The following is a 23,635-nucleotide window of genomic DNA, read 5'->3' as shown; positions in this document are numbered from 1 at the left end:
AACACTATTCTAGATAGTTGACACATAACTATCACCTGACATCCCCCTTTACTATACCTTCCTATAGTGGTATATGACCTTAGATGTCTAGCACATTTATCTTAACCATTAACCCCCCATCTGTCTCTTTTCCTTCTCCCCCCCCCCCCCTGTCTCTCTCTTTCCCTTCTCCCCCCCCCCCCTCTGTCTCTCTCTTTCCCTTCTCCCCCCCTCTGTTTCTCTCTTTCCCTTCTCCCCCCCCTCTGTCTCTCTCTTTCCCTTCTCCCCCCCCTCTGTCTCTCTCTTTCCCTTCTCCCCCCCCTCTGTCTCTCTCTTTCCCTTCTCCCCCCCCCTCTGTCTCTCTCTTTCCCTTCTCCCCCCCCTCTGTCTCTCTCTTTCCCTTCTCCCCCCCCTCTGTCTCTCTCTTTCCCTTCTCCCCCCCTCTGTCTCTCTCTTTCCCTTCTCCCCCCCCTGTCTCTCTCTTTCCCTTCTCCCCCCCCCCTCTGTCTCTCTCTTTCCCTTCTCCCCCCCCCCTCTGTCTCTCTCTCCCTTCTCCCCCCCCCCCTCTGTCTCTTTCCCTTCTCCCCCCCCCTCTGTCTCTCTTTCCCTTCCCCCCCCTCTGTCTCTCTTTCCCTTCCCCCCCCCCTCTGTCTCTCTTTCCCTTCCCCCCCCCTCTGTCTCTCTTTCCCTTCTCCCCCCCCCCTGTCTCTCTCTTTCCCTTCTCCCCCCCCCTCTGTCCCTCTTTCCCTTCTCCCCCCCCCCTCTGTCCCTCTTTCCCTTCTCCCCCCCCCCCCTCTGTCTCTCTCTTTCCCTGCTCCCCCCCTCTGTCTCTCTCTTTCCCTTCTTTCCCCCCCTGTCTCTCTCTTCCCCCCCCCCCCCAATCCTTAGCCCGTTGTTGTCGTGGGGGACTTAGGAGACAGACTGAGACCCAATGCAGGGATCTCCCCTGCCTAGGGCCTCAGCCCTGGACTCCACTAATTTTGCATGGTCTTTTCCCCCTCCAGCTTTTGTTTCCATCCCTTCTCCATCCCCTTCTACTATCTACTTCCTAAGGTGTGAAAGCCGTGCTGAGAGGATGAAAGGCTGACCTTGTGCCAGTCCTGAACGGCCTGCGGGAACTATGGGCACGGTACTCTCGACTAATCTAGCCCTTACCTTCAAGAGCATGAGGGTGGACCGTTTATGCCGTTTTATATAATCCAGGTTCCCCATGACCAGTAATGAAAATGTAATCCCTTTATTAGAGGCAATGAGGCTAGCCCCTTTATCAAATAGCCCCAACCCAGACTCTCCTTTGACCACGGCTCCTAACACAAACTACTACCCACTCCTCAATGCCAACTAGTGCATTACCCACCAAAGCACAAAATCAATCTCCAGAAGACATTCCTACCCACCCAACTTCCTCAAATTCATCAACTCTACCCCCGCAACTTTTATCAAGGAACTCCCTCTTCCACACGTCCCCGACCATCCACCACCACCAACCTTACAAATATCTGAAATACTCTGTTTAGCCCAGCTAAATGGTACCGATTTTTCGTGATCCCTTCTACAGCTCCTTCCTCAGGCAACACACTTCTCTTTCAACAATGCCTCCAAAAACATGTAGGTAGAGTCCCTTTCTATACCAGACGCGATCACTCCCGTCTTGTAACAGTCAGATCAGAAACAATCTATAGCACTATCAAATTTAACTGATCATTCTGGCAACCCCATTCCTGCAGAACCTCATCCAACCCTTAATACCTGTACCGGAACTGACTCTCCCCAGCAAACTGCCCAGTCGATACCGATGATTGGTCAGACTGTGGAGAAGACTTATTAGGATGCCTCAAAGACCAAGATGTGAAATCAGTACATTGCTACACCATTCCTCCTAAAGGACAACGAAAGAATCAGACCAACATTGCCAAAATTACCTTCCTTACGTATCGACATCGGTGGACAATCCCTCCCTGTTCGACCATACCAACCCCCTCCCTGTCAATGTCAAAACTGTTGGCGCTTTGGACATCCTGCCAAACATTGCCGTTCCACAGACCGATGCCCCATATGTGCCCAACCTGGTCATAATCGATCAAACTGCTCAGCACAAACACGAATGTGCGCTAACTACGGCGGCCCCCATAATGTATTTTATAAAGGCTGTCCCACTTACAAGTTTGAATCTGAGGTAGCAACTGATACAAAAATGGTCTCGCTTTATGTGAAGCCATGCAGGAAGCACGTCGACAAGGTTTCTCTCAAACTCCATACTCTAGTAACATCGTTCGCTCAGCCCATCCCCCTTCACCCCAAGAAGTCCCCATTTCCACTTCTACATTCTACCTCCCTCAGACCAATTCCTTTGCCACTCTAAACCCAGACACCCCAATCTCAACTACAGCCCCAACACCACCCCATCTCCCTCCCCGCACTACCCGCAGTAGACAGACTAAACGTTCTAACCCTTCTTCCCCTACAGCACAATCACCTCCACCTACCTATACCTTTATTCCTGAGACACCAGTCCCCTCTTCCCCCCTCATAAGAAAACCTTTATCCCACAAAACTCCCCAGCCAACTCCACTGCAGAAACAATTACCTTCTCACCAAACTCCCCAACCAACTCCACTGCAGAAAAATTACCTTCTTACAAAACTCTCCAACCAATTCCTATGCAGAAACAATGGATGACATCCAAAGTTATATGCTTAAGACACAAGATCCCATAACTCATGCTCCTTCAACACTTGAAGTGGTTACCGATATTTATACCCCTCCTAGTAATATTCCCCCTTCCTCCTACTCCCCCTCAACACAACCTAACCCCCTCAATCCCGTCCACCACTGATATCCATCCCCCTCGTACACCCCTTCCTCCTACTCCCTCTCAACACAACCTAACCCCCTCAATTCCGTCCACCTCCGATATCCATCCTCCTGATTTGCACCCCCCTCTTACTCATAGCACCCCTACACCCCTTCCTCCTAATCCCTTCCAAGACAACACATGCCCTTCAACTCCAACTATCCATCCTTCCGATATCCATCCTCCTAACACTAATACTCCCCCCACATCTACTCCCTCCCAACACAACCCACCCCCTTCAACCCCAACTATAGGAACATACGAGAATCACTCATGTCACAACAGGAAGCAAGTTTGCGACTGAAGATACAATGAAAACAGTTCGTTTGTCCTTCCACTTCCATTGAACAGTGGGCGTGGGCGCGGGCAGCCAATCAGCGACGCCGCTCAGACGTACCCAAGTTCCCGGGGATTTTTTTAGTACCCTTATGCAGATTCCCTACCTCCTAATATCCCTCCTTTACACCCCCTAGCTCCTTCCCCTTCAAATTTCCCAACACGTACTTGCGTTATCATTCGTAAATCAACTAGGATATAGCTCTCCTACATTGGAATATTCGCGGTTTCCGCTCTCATAGATCGACCGTCATATCCTTGCTTCTTATAATCCATATATTATCTGCCTCCAAGAGACTCTCCTCACACACCCTCCTATTCCAATTCCCAATTACCATTTTATCTCTTCCCCACACTCCCTTTATGTCTATACTTATCCATCATAAAACACCTTATGCCATACCTCCCATACAAACTTCTGTCCCGTGCAGAGCTATTCGCATCTTTCTTCGCCGCTGGATCAAAGTGATTTCAGTCTACTTCTCCCCATCCCATCCCATTGACTTTACTGCCTTTGAAACTAATTTCCCAACTCAAACCACCTTTCCTCGTAGTTGGTGATTTCAACTGCCGCCACACTCTGTGGGGTGACTCTACCACCAACTCCCGAGGCCGATCTCTAGAACGCTTCCTCTTCACAAATAACCTAATTATTCTTAATTCAGATCGCCCCACACACTTTGACATGCGCACACAATCCTTTTCATGCCTTGACCTGTCTATGCTCTCCTACTTTACATCTAGATTTCCATTGGTCAATTCTAGACCACTTCCCCTATAATGACCACTTCCCATTACTCCTTTCTCCTACTTAATATGTACCACTTCCTAATCCTCCATGCTGGTGCTTTGATAGAGCTGACTGACATACTTTCACTTCACTCTCTACTATACCTATCCCTCCACCCCCCTTATCGTCCATTTCAGATATGCTACATTGTTTTACAACCACGATCCTGAGCTGCCTTTACAGCCATTCCTCGAACTTCAAGACCTTATACCTCTGTGTTCCATGGTGGAATTCTGATTGCACCAAAGCGCTTCGCTTAAAACGAGCAGCCTGGAACAGCTATCGCTACAAACGAGGCACCCCTCACCAGCTATCAGTCCTTATTTCCTTTAAAAGAGCATCTGCCCATCGCCGTACAATTAAAAACAGCAAATCAAATAGCTGCCAAAATTATGTTTCCTCCATTACATCTACATCTATTTCAGCTGTTTGGCGACGGATCCATAAGTTAGGCAAACATCACCCCCATCCTGCACCCGTCCTCCATATTCGAGATATTCTCATCTCTGAGCCTATCGAAGTAGCTAATGAACTGGGCAACTATTTCAGCCAGGTCAGTAGTGGCTCTCACCTTTCCCCACACTTTTCTTCCATTAAAGCCATCAAGGAACACACCCCTATTACCTTCACCCTATCTGATGAGTCCTATAATGCTCCGCAACACTCATGAAGGCCCTGATGGTATTCACTATCGTATGATCCGACACCTCCCATCTTCCTCCTTATCCTTCCTTTAACTATTTTCAACCACATATGGACGTCAGGAAATTTTCCTTCTCATTGGCGAGATGCTCTTATCATACCTTTCTTCAAACCCAATAAATCAGGTACCCTATCCCAAGATTACCGCCCCATAGCTCTAACTAGCTGCTTGTGCAAACTACTAGAACGAATGGTTAACTTCCGTTTAATGTGGTACCTTGAATCTCATAATCTCCTTTCCCCTTCCGAGTTTGGTTTCCGACGTGCCCGAAGTACAGCAGACCCACTTGCCCATTTCGAGACACATTACATCGGCATTTGCACGCCATGAATCCGTATTAGCCATATTCTTTGATCTAGAAAAAGCATTTGACACCACATGGCGATACCATATCCTCCAACAATTGTCCTTCCTAGGTTTACATGGAAACATCGGCGTTTTCATTAAATCGTTCCTTTCTAAACGTACTTTCCAGGTCAAGATTGCCTCTTCCACATCATCCTTTCCTTAATTCGAAGGCGTCCCACAAGGAAGTGTGCTTAGTACCACTTTATTCCTTCTTGTAAGTGACATAGTCTCAGTCCTACCACCAGGAGCCCGAGCATCACTATATGTTGATGACTTAACCATCTATGCATCTGGCACATCCATACCATATCTCTGTCAATTCCTTCAGTCTGCAATAACATCAGTAACTTCTTGGGCCACCAACCATGGCTTTCGCTTCTCTACCTCTAAATCTTTCCCCATCCTTTTCTCTCGCTCACGTACGGTCCCCAAACCCCCACTCTTCTTATATAATACTCCACTCCAATACCGTTCTTCTGGCAAATTCCTAGGCGTTATATTTGATTCCAAATTGTCCTGGCGAGACCATATCTTGTACATCAAAGAAAAGGCTCAACGTCGCCTCCGAATCTTACAAACTCTTTCACATATCTCCTGGGGCTCAGATCGCAAAATTCTCCTCCATCTTCATGTTACCTTGATTCTCTCCACTCTAGATTATGGATGTCATATCTACTCTACCTCAACCTCTCTTCTTGCTCACCTTGATACAATCCACCACAGCGGTCTCCGCTTAGCCCTAGGCGCCTTCCGCTCCTCTCCAGTTGAGAGCCTATATACTGAATCAGGCATGCCGTCCCTCTCTCGACGTCGAGCCCTTCTCTCTCCCCGATGCTATGCTCGATTTCACCAATTTTCCCTTACCAAACTAACTATTCCACAATCCTTACTTCATACCTTTATCTCTTCTCCACGTTTACTAACTCTTCTCCCCGTACGCATGGATACCCTCCTCTCCCATTCCCCCTTCCCTCATCTCCGACCTCTCCCACTGTCTGTCCATTCCATTCCTCCATGGCTTATACCTAACCCCTGTATTTGCTCCTCAGTTTTCCCTGACCCACCAAAATCAGATATCCCCCCCTCTATCCTTCTCACTCATTTCCTTGACCATGTCTCCATTCATTCCTCCAGCATTCATGTTTACACTGACGGTTCCAAATCCATCTCAGGAGCTGGATTCGCAGTAACATTCCCAAATTGCACTTTCAAATACACCCTCCCTCCTGAATCTAGTGTCCTTACTACAGAACTATATGCACTCCTTTTATTAAGACGCATATACTCATCCACCTCTTCCTCTTTTACTATTTTTTACTGACTCCCGTAACTCTTTAACCCTCATAAAGTCTATGCACTCGACCAATCCCCTTGTCTGTAAGATCCAGAACTGCTTGTTCTATCTATCCACACGTCACAAATCTGTCAGACTTTGCTGGGTACCCAGCCATGTTGGAATCCCTGGCAATGAACAGGCAGATACTCTTGCACGCTATGCCGCAATGTCCACATCACCTCAACAACGCTTCTCACATATTCCAGCTACGGATTATTACCCCCACTTTAAGACTTTCTTGTATACCCGATGGCAATCTTTTTGGTCAAGACTCCACAACAATAAATTACATAGCGTAAAACAATCAATCTCCTCTTGGTCAGCTCCATTTCACAAAAAACAGACGTTGGGAGACGGCCCTCGCACGATTACGTATTGACCACACTCGCCTAACACATGCCTATCTGATGTCACGCTCAGACCCGCCCCTGTGTCCTCTATGTAACGTCCCTCTTCCAGTCCCACACATTCTCTTGTCCTGTCCACGCTTTAATACAGCACGTACCTCTGCTTTTTCACACCTATCCTCCCTTCACCGACCTCCCAACATATCAGACATCCTTACAGAATCCCACAGCTTCTGCCTCGACAACCTGTTCTCCTTCCTCAGACGCATAAATATCCTTCACTTGATCTAACTCCCTTACCTAAACCACCATCTTTTCCCTCATCTTCAACCTTTCAACACTATTCTAGATAGTTGACACATAGCAACTATCACTTGACATCCCCCCTTTACTATACCTTCCTATAGTGGTATATGACCTTAGATGTCTAGCACATTTATCTTAACCATTAACCATTAACCATTCTCTCTCTCCCCTCCCCCCCTCCCTTCTCTGTCCCTCCTTCTCTCCCTTCTTTCCCCCTTCCGCGACTCGATGTAGAGTAGGATAATGAGATCAGGAACGGGTAAAAAGTCACGAGCGCTGGGGCGTGGCAAGTCAACACGCTATCTGTGATTGTTAGCAAAGGGCGTAACCTTCAGGAACGTCTGGCCACCCTGAGACCGCTCGGTACACGCTCTTAACTTTCGTCGTCGACGGGGTAGCTGCGCTGGCGATCCTGAAAGAAGTACACAGAGGACAGGAGCGCAAACAGAGGAGGATGATTGTAAGGGCCGTAAGATGTGATCAAAATATGCTATACTGTATGTAAACTGATAATTTGACTATTTGTAGGTTCATTTTCTTTTTAAATTTAAATTTCAATAATTTAAACGTCAAGGGATACAATTGCAATAGTCCGCGAGGATTTGATCGAGTTGCAATTTGTCTCATAGCAGGAAAACATATCTACAGTAGGCAGTGTGCATAACTACTGGGAGGCAAAAGGTGTCGCAGTCCACAAAGAAATTGCATAACATGGATTACCATTCTTTGATTACAAGCACCAAGGAGAGAAATGTAAGAATGCAGTAAATACTTTTTAAAAATCTGTTACCTCTCTTCTCCCCCCTCCTCCCTCTCCCTCTCCCTCTCCCACACACACTAAAAAAAAATGCAACAATGCAATGTTCAACATTGTTCAGTACAATGATGCATGCAATATAATTTGACTTACAGAAAGTACGTGCCAATCGATAATGAAAATAGGCAATGCAGGCGTCATATTCCGGAGTGATTCAGTGCATCAAATATGTTTGCTCACGACAACATGGGCACAAGAAGATGTAATGCAAGGCAAGAATATACGATTGACGGTTGATTATCTACTCTGAAACTTTACGCATGTAATTCTTGTGCAATTCATGTGGTTTGTGCGAGGAGAGACCGCGTTCGTATTTGGCTGCATGAGAGTAGGCGAGTGGTGACACGAGTTGCATGAGTGAGCGTTATGAAATGATTAAGTTGGAGTAAGCAAACGAGTAGAAAATATAACATTGCTAGGTACTAATTAATGTCATAAATAATTAGATAAAGCAAGGACGAGAGTAAAAAATATAATGGCGTGAGAGATGAAATAGATAAGCGAAGGGGAGGAGACGGAGGGCAGTTGAGGGTAAGGAGGTGGAGGGGGGGGGGGGGTAAAAGAGGTATGTAGCGGCCGTATAAGAAGGAAAAACTCTCGCAAGATAAGAAAATAGCTCGCTGCCACCACCCATTTAATTAACGTATGGGAACGTTAGTGTGATACAGTGTAAATGAAGAGTGTAGGGAACGGGAAGATAGGGAGTGTATGTGTGTGTGTGAGAGAGAAAGGTGTGTACATGTAGTGTGCGAGAGTACGGTAGACGTGTTCTTCTGAGCCGAGAGGAGACGTGTGCGAGGGGACGGAGATTGGTCCCGCGATGCTTATACTTGTTAAGAGACAGGTCTAGTCATTCCTTCCTTTTACAAACCTTGAGCCTTACTCTTCGATCACAGTGCTGCGAGGGGTCTTTCTAAACTATCTTAAAATATTCTTCATTTATTAAAACTTAAAACCTTAAGAACATTAAGAACACATAAGACAAAAGAACATGAACATAAAACACCAACGTAAAACCAGAACAAACACGGACATAAAACACCAACGTAAAACTAGAACAAACACGGACATAAAGCACTAAAAATGAACTTGAACGAAAACACAAACGTAAAACACACTAAAACACGGGCTTGAAACAAACGAGAAAAAAAAACTAAAACAATAAAACAAGAAAAAATAACACGTAAACGCAAAGACACATTAAAATAATAAAAATGAGGCACCGGTCTTATAAATCACTTAAGCTTTACTAAAAAAAATCATGAATGTCCCCTGTTTCCTAAATAGATTATACTCGCGACCACTTAGCTTTCGCGGAGGCCCATTCCGGGGTTCCTCAAGCGACCTCTTCCAGCCGTGATCCAAAGACCAGTCCCCTTATTCTTGTCTCATGTATCGTTTTTGGCTCGGTGGCGCGAAAAAGTAACTATGGAACTGAATCTCTCAAGTTATTAATGTTTAAAAAACCATTAGAAAATTAAGATTAATAAAATAAATATATAAAAGAATCCCAAAAGAACTAAAATAATAAATAGTGGATTAAATGATAAAACCCGTAATTCTTCCTTGTTCACTTTTTCCGCCAATTCTTTATTGTATATTGCAGTTCCTTGCGTTTAGGTGTGGAAGGGTAAAAACACATCTAAAAAGAACGTTTAATACAAATAAAACAAAAGGGAGGAGTAGCGGCCACGTTTTCTTTCCCTTGTGCCCCGTTTTCTACGCAGGGGCGTAGCCTCGGAGCGAATTCGCGGCATACTCACCCCGCGGAGATAAAAAGGTCGGTAGCACTGCCCTTCGAGATATTTTTTCGATTTTCTTTAAGCCTGCGGGAGAGTGATAGTGAAAGGGGGTTTTGATGACTTATTTACGTCGTGGTCACGGCGAAAACCCGTGATTTACGACAGGTATGGGTGAGGATGGGTAGGTTGTGCGCAGCGAAAAAAAGCACCGATCTGACTGCACAAAAAGAACGTTCACACTAATCTCAATATAGTTACGGCATTTACAACATTAAGTCAACTGCTATACGTAATCATAAAAATAGTACTTTATTAAGCACGTAAAATTGATAAAATGGTGACAGGTCTGTTGCGAAACAGACAAGGCTTGTAGAGCAACGCATAGTTCAAGCGGATCGGGTCAGTTTCTCTTAGGACAACTTAACGGTCGATATTGACAACCCTCATGGTTGTGAGTAATGCCCTCCCAAAACGGGGTCTGAGACCCTATGTAGAGGATCGCCCCTACCTTGGGCCTCAGCCCTTGCCTCAACTAATTTTGCTTGGTCCTTTCTTCTCTTCTTTCCTTTTCCGTATCTTCTTTATTCCCTTCTATCCCATTCCTAAGGTGCGAGCCGTGCTGAAAGGATGAAAGACTGGCTTTGTGTCAGTCACAAACGGCCTTCGGGAGCCATGGTCACGGTATTCCCTTGGTTAATTACCTTGCCCTTACAACTTATGGGGGCCTGAAGGGTAGACCGTTTCTTTTCCTCAGTCTGTTCAGGCTCACCATGGCTAGTAATAAAGATTTTTTACCCTTGATAGGGGCATTAATGCTTGCCCCTTCATCAAATAGCCAATCTGAATTTGATTTTGATGGTTTTCCGACCCCTGCCCTCTTTTGACCACGGCTCCGACCACTGATACTATAACCTCCTCTTCGACGCTTACGAGCAACCATTCAAAAACACCTACTCAGGTTATTATTCAACCGCTAGAAAGCACCTCTTTCTCATCCCCAACATTCTCCTCTTCATCTCCTGCTGCACAGTCCTTTTCAATGTCAACCCCCTCTTCCCTTATTACTACTCTTCCTCCTTATCCCCCCCCCCCCCCCGCAGAACTACTCCACTCCACACCACGCCATCTTCCTCTCGCCCTCTTTCTTCTACTGCTCCTACCTCTGCAAACGTTCTGAGTACTCTCTTTGGCCCAGCCAAGTGGGATCGATTCTTTGTGATTCCTCCCACAGCTCCCTTTGGATTGTCTTATCATGTCCGACAATATCGACCCCTTCATCGTCAATGTCAGAAATGTTGGTGTTTTGGCCATCCAGCCAAAAATTGTCACTCCAGAGCCCGCTGCCCTCTATGTGCCCAACCTGGTCATGACCGTTCAAATTGCCCTGCTCAGTCACGTACATGTGCCAATTGTGGAGACAATATGTTTTATAAGAGCTGCCCTATCTATAAGTTTGAATGTGAGATAGCAGGATTCAGATTTAAACTAAGCCACACTCTATTTGAGGCCAGACAGGAAGCGCGGCAATGTTTTTCTCTCTCAACTTATTCCAAGAGTCCTACGCTCTACTCCCCTACCATCTACACAAGATGTTTCTGCATCTCCCCAGGTAGTTCTCCCCTATACCCAAAACCTACGTCCTATGTCTACTCACCCTGTCCACCAGTCTAATCCGTTCTTCATTCTAAATCCAGATACTCCAAACTATAGCACTTCCCCGATGCCTACCCCTCCTCACTTTAGTTGTATCACGCTCCCAATTGAATACTCATACGAATCCCCCTCTATCACAACATTGTCCTTCTCCAGACCCCTCCTCAGTTCAGTTAGATTTGCGGTCATGCTTCGCCCGGGCCTTTTCTCTGTAGTGGCCCGGCCTGTGTTAATTATTTCTAGTTAACTTACATGTTTTTTTGAACTGTATGCTTATCGTGGTGGCTGAATTGCGAGCAAGCGATCCAGCTGCTATGGAGTAAGCATGTGGCAAACCATTTTTACCAGCCCGGCGGCTGTGGTGGGTGGTCCCTGTCTTAGAAATTGTGTTCACAATTTTGCAAGTAATGTAACAGGGTGGCGTTAGACTCGCCGCAGTGTTTGCATAACCTGGCAGTCTCGTCATCAATAATTTGCCAAGTGCATGGGTAACCTAGTCTTAATCTGTGTAGTATGACTTCGGTACCTCCTTTTATATTTGGGGCCAGTGGCTCATAGACTAGCATCTGAGTACCACTTGGCAGCGAGCGAATTTATGGTATTTTTTCCATGTGCTCTCCGGAGGACTGCACACACTGCAGCTTTGGCACTTTGGCTTAGTCTCCTTCGGGTAGGTATAACGATCATGGAGGATGGGGGAATACCCCTGCCCTTTTCGGCTAGTTTGTCAGCAAGCTCATTCCCATGAATGCCAATGTGGCTCGGGACCCAGTTTATGGTAATTCTTCTACCCTGACTGAGAATTCTTTGGGCTATGGTTAGTACAGATGTCAGAAGGTAGATGATGTCTTGGGGCATGCTATGCTGTAAACTGTTAATGGTTGAGTCTGTGTGAATAACAACGTGTCCTGCCCTAAGGGACGCGTGTGTTAGGGCTTCCATGATCGCAACCGTTTCAGTTTGGAGCGTTGAGGCATTGTCAGTGGCCCTAATGGATGCTGTGGCATCCCTTGTTGCGAAGCCGGTGCTTGCAGCGTGGTTTATGTTATCCATGGATCCGTCCGTGTAGACCCCTCCTCTCCAGACCATCCTTCCTTATACTTCACCACCTTCTTCAGTCTCCCTTTCTCAGCCCCTGGATTCATCTCCTCCTACCTCTCCAACAGCCACTTTTTTTTTTTTTTTTTTTTTTTTTATCAATAAACCTACTCCTTCCCCTGTCAGATACACTGCAATTCACTCAGTAATTCTACCCCCTTATATTCCCCCAACCCCTTCCCAAAATACCTCATCCTCTCAACCACCCAAACCAAAAAAAACTCCCAAACCCGACTGTTTTCCACATACCTCATCCTCTCAATCGCCCATACCACCCAAACCAACCCCCCCCCTAAAAAAAAAAAAAAAAAAAAATCACTGCTCAACTTCATTTACTCCCTTTCCCTTTTCATTACCATGCTTTCCTATTACACCCTCCAATCTTTGACATCTAACACCTTCCCCTCTCCCTGGATTCTTCCTTGAAGTAGGGGGGGAGGGCGAGGGGGGGAGTATCGTGGGAAGGAGGGGGGAGGGCGAGGGGGGGGGGCATCGTGGGAAGGAGGGGGGAGGGGGGGAACGTAGGTTGCACGCAACGGAAATAAACATACCGGACTGTATGTAAATACAAACCTCAAAATAGAGAAAGAGGAAAGGGAGGGACAGACAGAGACACAACAACAACAACAACAACAAAAATAAGCGAGACAAACAAAAAACATGTGGCCGTGACGAAACAGAGATGGAACAAGAAGGAAACATCAAGAGAAATCGAGAAACTACTCCAACCCAAGAAACGGTATCAAAATAAATAATGCACAACGCAAGGAAATCAACGAATTCACACTAATATAACAAGGGAAGGAGGGAGGGTAGACGAATCGAAGGGGAAGAGGAGGACGGTTAAAAGATGAGAAGGGGGGGAGGAGGGGGGAGGGCGAGGGGGAGCATCGTGGGAAGGATGGGGGAAGGGGGAACGTTGGTTGCACGCAACGAAAATAAACATACCGGACTGCATGTAAAAGCAAATCTCAAAATAAAGAAAGAGGAAAAGGGAGGAACAGAGAGAAACAAAAAACACGCGAAACAAACAAACAAACACAAATTGTAGGTTGACACAGTCCTATATTTTAAGTATAGAGTATGGAATCGATAGATCAGTGGACTGTATTTTTTCTTCTCAAATATGATTACAGATTCAAAAGAAAAATAAACCAATTGATCTATAATGTGCAAATAGCATTAGGGTAAGCGAATCGAAGGGGGGGAGGAGGAGGAGGACGGTTAGAAGATAAGTAGGGGGAGGAGGGGGGGCATCGTGGGAAGGAGGGGGGAGGGGGGGACGAAGGTTGCACGCAACGAAAATTAACATACCGGACTGCATGTAAATACACACCTCAAAATAAAGAAAGAGGAAAAGGGAGGAACAGAGAGAGAAACAAAACATAAGCGAGGCAAAGAAAACAAAAAAACATGTGGCCGTGACGAAACAGAGATGGAACAAGAAGGAAACAACAAGAGAAATCGAGAAACTACTCCAACCCAAGAAACGGTATCAAAATCGAAAAAAGCAACAAATAATGCACAAAGGAAATCAACGAATTCACCTTTTTTTCAGGAGAGGAAAGAGAAGAGGCAGTGGAACAAGCTAGCTGAAGCTTAGGAAGAGAAGGTCGGAAAATGAAGCAGAGAGAGATGTAGAAGTAGTAGGGCAGACCTACTTGCTGCTTATTTCAACTTTATTTACAAAAATATTTACAAAATAAAAATTATATACAGGTTAGTTGAGTTGATGTACATATTCAGAAATCCTGCTTTTCCTAGACGATTGTTGCGTAGTCCGGCATCGGCTCTCCGCTCTCGATGTAGGGCGATATTCGTCTCCACCACGAGTGGTCGTTTACAAGAGGGAAGTTGTTCTCTTCAAGTGATCGTGCCGTCAGTTCTCCGTCTATGGTTTCCAATTTGTCCCAAACTTTTCTTGCCAAGTTGTAGAGTCTGGTGTTTATTGTCTCCACTTTGTATTTGTTATGCAGTTCTACTATTGATAGCAGATTATCTTCCTCGTTCCTCCTTGTTGCTGTCCGAAGGACTGTTTTGAAATTGTTGTATTTTGGCTGTTTGTCTTTGATGAAATGCACAGGGGAATGGCCGGATACTCCATGATTGGTCTGATGAGGGTCTTATAGAAATGGAGCTGTATTTTTGAGCTCATTTTCGCAAAGCGTTTGAGTTTGGTATACTGGAATTTGGCCGTTGCTAGTCTTCGTTTTGTATGCGTTGATACTCCACGTGTACCAAATTCCATGCCGAGTACTGTGACTTTGTTTTTGAAGGGTATTCTCTCGTTGTCAACTACTACTTCCCTTGGTTTTGTTGCTGAGATAGATAGAAGTTGGAATTTGGTTTTGCTAGTTTTTATCTTCCATTTATGCTCAAAGTCACTTATTCTTCGTATTTCACTCACAGTCGTTGTTGCTAATGCCTCTTTCTTGGTTAAGGGGTATATTATGATCTGGGTGTTATCGTCTGCAAAACTCACATCTACACAAATGTTTCTGGGTCTTTCGAGATCAGCTGTGTAAAATATGAATAATGTTGGGCTCAATATTGATCATTGAGGCACGCCACTTAGTAAAGGGAACTTAGGTCCCACTATGTTCCCAATCTTGATTGTTGCTGTGCGGTCTTCCAAAAAGTTGCAAAGAGTTTTTTCGATGATGTCTGGGAGATTTATTTGTAGAATCTTGAAGTGGAGTCCTGGTTTCCAAAGTTTGTCAAATGCTTTTGCAATGTCACGACATACAATATTACATTGCTGTCTCTTTCTTTGGGATAATGCTATGGTTTCGTATATGGAAGTTATAGCCTGTTGTGTTCCTCTTCCTTTCCTGAATCCATACTGATTTGGGTTGAATAGACCATTGTTCTCCATGTGCATTTTCACCCTGTCATTGATGATTCTTTCGAAGATCTTACCAGTTATTTCTAATAGGGATATTGGTCTATAGTTTTCAACTTTTTTGTGGTCTTTTCCTGCTTTTGGTATTAAGACCATTATGGCATTTTTAATTTTTGCTGGAAACTAGCCCATTGAAAATTGTCTTCAGTTCTGCAATGGCAACATCCGGGAGATGCTGCATTACAGTCTTTCTCACGCCACTTTGGCCGGGGGCTTTGTCCTTAAAGTTTGTAACTATAGACTTGATATCTCCTGTTGTGATGGTTCTTGTGAGAGGGTTATCATTGTTAAGTTTGGTTGCTTGTGCTTCTCTGTATGGGAGAAGTCTGTGTCTATTATTTGAGGGGTAATCTTGCACCATAGCATCGTGTTGCATATCAAAATGGCGGTTATCTTCATCGTTGATTTTAAAAACGTTTTCCCAGAATGTTCGAAAAACCTCCTCCGTCTCTTGGTCGTCTGATATTTTCTCGTTATTTGTGTTTATGATGTAAGGTGTTCCTTTATAGTTGCTTCCTTTTAGTCTTTTTACTTTCTTCCAAAACTTTTTAGGGTTATTATACTCTATTTCTGTTTCCTCCATAAGTTTGTTCCAGTGGTTTGTGGCTAATGTTTTGCTTTCATCCTTCATTTCTTCCTGGAGTTGCTTGTACTGAGTGCGTAGAAGAGGCGTCCATCTGAGATGTTCTTTTATCTCTAAGATGTTTCTGTATCTCCATGTTAGCAGCTTGAGATGGTCACTTGTCAAGGGGTGAGGCAGAGTTATGTAATTTTTCTTAGGTATGGCTTTGTTCATTGCGTTTTCAATCGTTGCATACCAGTTATCGATTTTACTGTCTACATATTCTGTATTAAATGTGAGCTCTTCTCCTGTAGGTTGGTCCATATGTTGTTCCATATCTCTTTTGAATAGTTCCCAGTCAGCCCTTTTGTAGTCAAACATTTTTGCTTGCGGGATCATGATGGGTGACGTCGCCAGGGTGAAGATAATAGGAATGTGACCCGATGTTGTTAGTGGACCTTCTTGTATGGCATAATTCATGTATATATTTCTATTTCCTAATATAATGTCAGGTCTCCCTTTCCCTCTCGCACTTACGAAAGTGTCGACGTCTGGTCCTAGGTGGGTGATCATGTCACGGTGTATAAGGTTGATCACTTCGTTGCGCATTAGATTGTTGTTATTTTGTCCGAGTGAGCGATGTCGGGCATTTAAGTCGGCTATTATGTAGGCCGGAATGTTTCTTCTTATGATTTTCATGATGTCCGGGTATGGGAACTGGGTCGTCTGGGTGGCATGTATGCCGTCCCGAGAACGAAGCTTCCTCGGTCTGTGTATAATTCTACCGCGAGAAAATCTTCGGTAAAATCATCAATGACTCGGTGTTTTAAGTTTCTTTTAACAACAATAGCAACTCCTGCGTCCCCTTCATTCAAAAAGTTTCTTTGATAAACACTGTACCCAAACAATTTGATAATTTCGTCATTCTGTGGGCATTAAGCAATATTACGTCTGGGTCTTCTGTCAAATACATGTTTGACAGTTCATGTTTCCTTGTGCGCCAGTTTAGTACATTGTGTTGAATGATTTTGTATCTATTTTTGGCCATAGTGTAGATTAAATGATATCAGGATCTGTAGAGGATTTTCAGGCAGTCTGCTGCTCTGCTCTCGTTCCATTAACAATTCTGTCGAAGGCTTGGTTACTGACGTATTGTATTCTGTATGCAGTGAGATCAATAGTCCTGTTTAGTATGTTATCCTTGATAAGTTGGTCATCCAAGATATCTTGGTGGAGGTATATGTATTTAATTATATTTGACTGCATTAATTTTACGAGATCATTGTGTGTAGATCGTCTAGGTATGTATCTGATACTTTCCTCTCTTTCCCGAAGTCTTATCTCTGGCAGTCTAAGTATTCTGACCTCTTTAGCCTTTGCAACATCCGGTCTCTCTTGGCGGTCCTCTTGATTTTGCTGTTGATATGGATGCTGGTCGATTGGTGGTGATAAGCGGTATTCCTCTTCGTCGTTAATTTCCTCCTGTTGTGTGTGATTATTTGTTGCAAACTTTTTCGTTCTTGAAAACGTTTCTTAGGTTGGGATAATTTCTCTATTCCTCTTGTTCCATCTCAGTTTCGTCACCTTTTGCCATTGTCGGTACATTGTTATTTGTACTTATTAATACACCAAGTGTTTCAGTTGCATGTACTTGATCAGGGAATCTGACCTTGGGCAGATTGTTTAGGGCGTACATCTTATCTATTGTTTCTTGAAAACTGCCTGGCTCTCTGGCTTCCTGAGTATATGCAAATAGTATGGCACTCCTTTGCAGGCAGCTGCGTTCGGTGGGAGAGAACTCAACATCGTTTCCGCGTTGAAGGTGGTAGTTACTCTGCTTTTTGTTCCATTATAATTGGTCGTTGCTGCTGTTGCCCCCGCGTAGGTTGTTTGGCGGGATGTGTCTGAGGTGGTTTGTCTTCTCTCTGATTGTCTTTGCTCTTTCGTGCGTTCTTTGATAATTCTTTTTCGTATCGGACATTTTGCGGCAAGTGTTCGGTGGTTACCGTTACAGTTCAGGCATTGCTTGGTATTTTCCCTGCAATCCTTATAGGTGTGATCTTTGGAGGCACATTCAGAACAAGCTTTGTAAGTGTCCGTTTCCTTGCAATCTTTGACTAGATGATCGTACTTGTAACATCTGTAACATGGAACAAGATTGATGATGTCCTTTTCAACGAATCTAGGAGGCATAGATTGTAATAGAATTAACATTCCATTTTCTAGTGATCGTTTAACCATTTGGGTGGTTTCAAATCTGATTTTTAAGATAGAAGGTGCATTTGGTATTTTAATCACCTGTTCTATCTTTGCCCAAGCATTCTCATTTTCTATGCTCTCCTTAAGTTCTTCATCACTGAACTCAGTGATTTGTTTGTCAACGTTCCTTATTACGACCGTTCTCATTGCATCATATTCGGGTGGGTCTTGAATCTCGAAGTGATGCTTCAGGAAGGTGGCTTTGCATTCCTTCGATACCATCAACTCGATGGTTTGCTCGTTAGCGATCACAAAGTAGGCATTTTTGTAATCGTCTACTTTGGCAACGGTTATTTTTGATTGACCGATGCATTGCCATAGTTGTGCTCTCCTATTTGGATTAGTAGGGTTTTTATCTTTGATTCTGATTCTGGGCATTGTGAATCAGTTCAGAGTTGTAATGACAGTTCATGTTGCCTAACGGTTGTTTGGCTGAGCTTCTCTCGCCCAGAGAGGGCAGTGCTGCCTCGGTTGTTTGCGGGCAGTTTGGAAATTAGCCTTCCGTGTAAGCTCGCCGTTTCTGTACAACTCTTTGTTTATGCCAACTTATTTAGGATAGCTAATTAAATTCAATTTCCTATCTATGCCGGCACTGAACAGGTGTCATGAGCCGGGACGGTGACGGCGACCTTACACCTAGGAAGGAGTTTTCAGACCACAAGAGCTACCTTCCTAAAATGCAAGGCGGGTCATAGCGTACAGGAGCACCAGTAGGAACGTGTTACCGGTCCGGGTACCCTGAGCTTTCTGGAATTCACACTAATATAACAAGAGAAGGAGGGGGGAGGGTAGGCGAATCGAAGGGGAGGAGGAGGACGGTTAAAAGATAAGAAGGGGAGGAGGAGGAGGACGGTTAAAAGATAAGAAGGGGAGGAGGAGGGGGGAGGGCGAGGGGGGCATCGTGGGAAGGATGCACGCAACGAAAATAAACATACCGGACTGCATGTATATACAAATCTCAAAATAAATAAAGAAGAAAAGGGAGGAACAGAGAGAAACAAAAAACACGCGAGACAAACACAAATTGTAGGTTGACACAGGCCTATATTTTAAGTATATAGTGGAGGAGAGGGAGGGCGGGTTTTGTTTATTTATATCACGACGAAAGACCCATTTCAGTACGAAATACATTTAACCTCTTTACCAATCTACTACTTGAAGACTCTGCCTCAAGATCAAGCAAACCAGAAAATTAACCTTGCAAAAAGGTTCACGCAAACGTGTTCATGTGTGCGTGTTGCGATCACATGACGATAGTGTTGTAAAATTGTAGGTTGACACAGGCCTATATATATTTTAAGTATATATATGGAATCGATAGATCAGTGTGGACTATTTTTTCTTCTCAAATATTATTACAGATTCAAAAGAAAAATAGCATTAAACTAGTACGGCAGCTTAATCCCATTTTTTCAATATAATTTTTTCTCCCTCACAGCTTCCACCTTTCCGGTCTCCTCCTCCCTTATCCACCTTTCTCAACCTCCTCGAGAAGCTCCTCCAGAAGAAGGTCCCGCGCTCGGTCGTGGACGGCTCCACGCACCGGTGTTGATTTTGCAGCGAAAGTGGAGCAGCAAGTGCGGCGGCGACGGCAGCAGCATGGGCGAGGAGTTCGTGGAGGGCGACGCAGGCGCCGTGCCCGTCACTCTCTGCCTCGTCTCTATTTTTCTCTCTTTCTCTTTCCTTTCTTTTTCTTTCCTTCCCACTGCTCTCCACTGTTCGCACAAACTGCCTGACCCTTCGATTTGACATGACTTTCTTTTGCTTCTGTTCACCTGTCCCCGCTTGCCGTATGTTTTTCGCGTTGCTTCTCCTCTCTCTCACTCTTCTTTATTAGGAAAAAGGTGATATACGGTGTGTCTTTTTTGGCGAGAAATGCGGTATATAAACAAACAGGGAAAAGTAACACTGCTGGGTCGTTTGCGGTTGAGTGTGTTGTTTGGCCGACGGCTGCATCCTTGTCGCTCGGGCCGTTGTCGTGGAAAACATTTCTGGGCAAAACGAGGGGCTGGTCATGGTGGCGTCGTTTCCCGGGATGTCGGGCGTGCCTTGGAGGGGTACCCCTGCACGTGCATCGTTTCCCGAGATGTCAGGAGTATTGGGCGAAGGATGAATGTACTCCCAGCAGTGATTTTGGTTGCAAGAGGAGCACTACGCCGAGCTAAAGTCTGCATTGGGTTACGCTGCACGGGGGACCAACACGAACCAGAGGCCACACGCCTTCCGTTGTAAGCAGCCTTGGTGTTTCAAGAGTAAGTACGTGTGCGCATGTGTGCTCTGAGGGCGTGTGTTTTTGTATTAATCTGTAACCTCTTTTCGCCATTGTTGCAAAATAGGGACGGGAATACAGAGGGGGTAATAATAGTATATGTGCGCGTGAACATTGGTCGACGTTGCTAAAACGGAAATGCAGTTTGAGAGACGGTATGTGTAAACGAAGGTGAATTTACGAGAAAAAGGGGAAAATGAGGGACAGTGCAGGGTACCGATATCTGTCCTACATACACATAAGGAAAATGAGAGAGAGAGAGAGAGAGAGAGAGAGAGAGAGAGAGAGAGCGGGGGAGGGGGGAGACGGAATTAAAAATAAACGAGATTTTTCATATCGGAAACTGTTTACCTTTCTTTTCTCTACTACACCGTGTTGGGAATCTGCAAAAGAACAGATCATGATGTTCCGTCGCTTGGCACCTCTCTTTTGAAGGCACTGTATGTCATGAAAAAAAAATCTTTAAAAAACCCGTAATTTATCACGCTTGACACAGCTCTCTTTTGAAAGGCATTTTTGTCATTGAAAAACAATCTAAAATCATAAATAATATATTGGTTACTCATACTTCAACCTCTCCGCAGCTGCTGCAAGGGCTACTAAACTCCCCCCCCCCCCCCCCCGCCACTAAGCGACAAATTTGACCTGCCCGCTTCTTTTTTTTCACAAACCCTCTCGTGTTCCGTCCTTGGGCTCGGGCGTGTGGTCCGTATGAGATTTTTACTGAATGAGCTCTTTGACAGATCAGCGAGTCAGTTCAACGGAGACCTCACAGCCAGTGCCACGGTTCCTGCTCTGGCTCGACCCTCGCACGCATGTGTCAAAAAGTAAGTGGAAGCCACGATAAATATACTATGTATATATATATATATATATATATATATATATATATATATATATATATATACATATACATATACATACATACATATATATATATATGTATATATATATATATATATATATATATATATATATATATATATATATATATATATATATATATACATAGAAGAGAGGAGAAAGGATATATATATATATATATATATATATATATATATATATATATATATATATATATAGAGAGAGAGAGAGAGAGAGAGAGAGAGAGAGAGAGAGAGAGAGAGAGAGAGAGAAGAGAAGAGAGGGGGGGGAGGGAGGGAGAGTGAGAGATGGTGTCAACGTAAGAGTTGGGGGGCGTGGAGGTGGTGGTGAATGAAAGGGTACTTGCATGAGGAGTTTATTGGGAAGGTAATACGTGGCCCCGAGAGTGACCCCGCGCACTGAGGGCCGAGGGCGGCCTCGTGCCCTATGACTTCTGCTAGGTCTTGGTCTGCTTCTGGTGCTGTTCGTCTCTGCCTGACGAGACGTCCTTATATCCAGCGCCTCCTTGTCCTGCTGGCGGAGGTGCCTGGTACCCTATTATTTGTGTGTCCATTCTTCCGGGCGTGTCGAAGGGCCGGAAGAGAAAGTCTTGGGCTGACAAGGAAGATGCGAAGCCAGGGAGGGAGGGAGGGAGAGAGAGAGAGAGAGAGAGAGAGAGAGAGAGAGAGAGAGAGAGAGAGAGAGAGAGAGAGGGAGGGAGGGAGGGAGGGAGGGAGGAAGAGAGAGAGAGGGGGGGGAGAGGGAGATTGGTTGCGCGCACTTTGATCAGCCAAAACAATATTTGAAATCGACAACTCGGGAGATAGACTTGGATATTGTGAGTGTGGGATTAGGGATATAGGGTGAGAAAGGGAAGAGAAAGAGAGAGGTAGGAAGTAAGGCAGCTGTAATGCCTAGGTGTGAAGCCCAACCCATCCGGTTTCCATATTGCTGACAGATGGGAGAGAGAGAGAGAGAAAGGAGAGGAGAGGGAGGAGAGAGAGAAAGAGGAGAGAGGGAGAGAAATAGAAAGAGAGGAAAAGGGGAAGGGAAGGAGAGGGAGGGAGGGAGAGAGAGAGAGAGAGAGAGAGAGAGAGAGAGAGAGAGAGAGAGAGAGAGAGAGAGAGAGAGAGAGAGAGAGAGAGAGAGAGAGAGAGAGAGAGAGAGAGGGAGGGAGGGAGAGAGAGAACAGCAATTAGTCCGCCTGCTTTCATTATAACATCGTCAGTGCGTGTTGATCGAAGGCCAATGATACACTGCAAAGCGCAAATATTGTCAGGTACGATAAGCGTGTATTAACATGAACAAAATGTGTGCTATTCTAATTCTAGCGAGGATGAGTCTGAGCAGGAGAGCGAGGACGACTCTTAGCAGGAGAGCGAGGACGAGTCTGAGCAGGAGAGCGAGGACGAGTCTGAGCAGGAGAGCGAGGACGACTCTTAGCAGGAGAGCGAGAACGAGTCTGAGCAGGAGAGCGAGGACGACTCTTAGCAGGAGAGCGAGGACGAGTCTGAGCAGGAGAGCGAGGACGACTCTTAGCAGGAGAGCGAGGACGAGTCTGAGCAGGAGAGCGAGGACGAGTCTGAGCAGGAGAGCGAGGACGACTCTTAGCAGGAGAGCGAGAACGAGTCTGAGCAGGAGAGCGAGGACGACTCTTAGCAGGAGAGCGAGGACGAGTCTGAGCAGGAGAGCGAGGACGACTCTTAGCAGGAGAGCGAGGACGAGTCTGAGCAGGAGAGCGAGGACGACTCTTAGCAGGAGAGCGAGGACGAGTCTGAGCAGGAGAGCGAGGACGAGTCTGAGCAGGAGAGCGAGGACGACTCTTAGCAGGAGAGCGAGGACGAGTCTGAGCAGGAGAGCGAGGACGACTCTTAGCAGGAGAGCGAGGACGAGTCTGAGCAGGAGAGCGAGGACGACTCTTAGCAGGAGAGCGAGGACGAGTCTGAGCAGGAGAGCGAGAACGAGTCTGAGCAGGAGAGCGAGGACGACTCTTAGCAGGAGAGCGAGAACGAGTCTGAGCAGGAGAGCGAGGACGACTCTTAGCAGGAGAGCGAGGACGAGTCTGAGCAGGAGAGCGAGGACGACTCTTAGCAGGAGAGCGAGGACGAGTCTGAGCAGGAGAGCGAGGACGACTCTTAGCAGGAGAGCGAGGACGAGTCTGAGCAGGAGAGCGAGGACGAGTCTGAGCAGGAGAGCGAGGACGACTCTTAGCAGGAGAGCGAGGACGAGTCTGAGCAGGAGAGCGAGGACGACTCTTAGCAGGAGAGCGAGGACGAGTCTGAGCAGGAGAGCGAGGACGACTCTTAGCAGGAGAGCGAGAACGAGTCTGAGCAGGAGAGCGAGGACGAGTCTGAGCAGGAGAGCGAGGACGAGTCTGAGCAGGAGAGCGAGAACGAGTCTGAGCAGGAGAGCGAGGACGACTCTTAGCAGGAGAGCGAGGACGAGTCTGAGCAGGAGAGCGAGGACGACT

The 23,635-nt window shown here is 45.6% G+C and overlaps 1 protein-coding gene across 1 annotated transcript in view; it reads left to right on the top strand.

Moving 5' to 3' along the window:
• Positions 1-9,534: 9,534 nt before the first annotated feature.
• The window catches only part of LOC113818127 (uncharacterized), a gene marked incomplete at its 3' end in the record, with an annotated part of 18,879 nt that continues 4,778 nt past the window's right edge, over positions 9,535-23,635 (top strand). Inside the window, 2 exon segments of the mRNA XM_070114060.1 lie at positions 9,535-9,596; positions 21,045-21,128.

The sequence above is a fragment of the Penaeus vannamei genome, chromosome 35 (assembly GCF_042767895.1).
Source record: "Penaeus vannamei isolate JL-2024 chromosome 35, ASM4276789v1, whole genome shotgun sequence".
In the NCBI taxonomy this organism is placed as follows: Eukaryota; Metazoa; Arthropoda; class Malacostraca; order Decapoda; family Penaeidae; genus Penaeus; species Penaeus vannamei.
The sequence above is the reverse complement of the archived record's forward strand: the minus strand, read 5'-3'. Positions and strand labels throughout refer to the sequence as shown.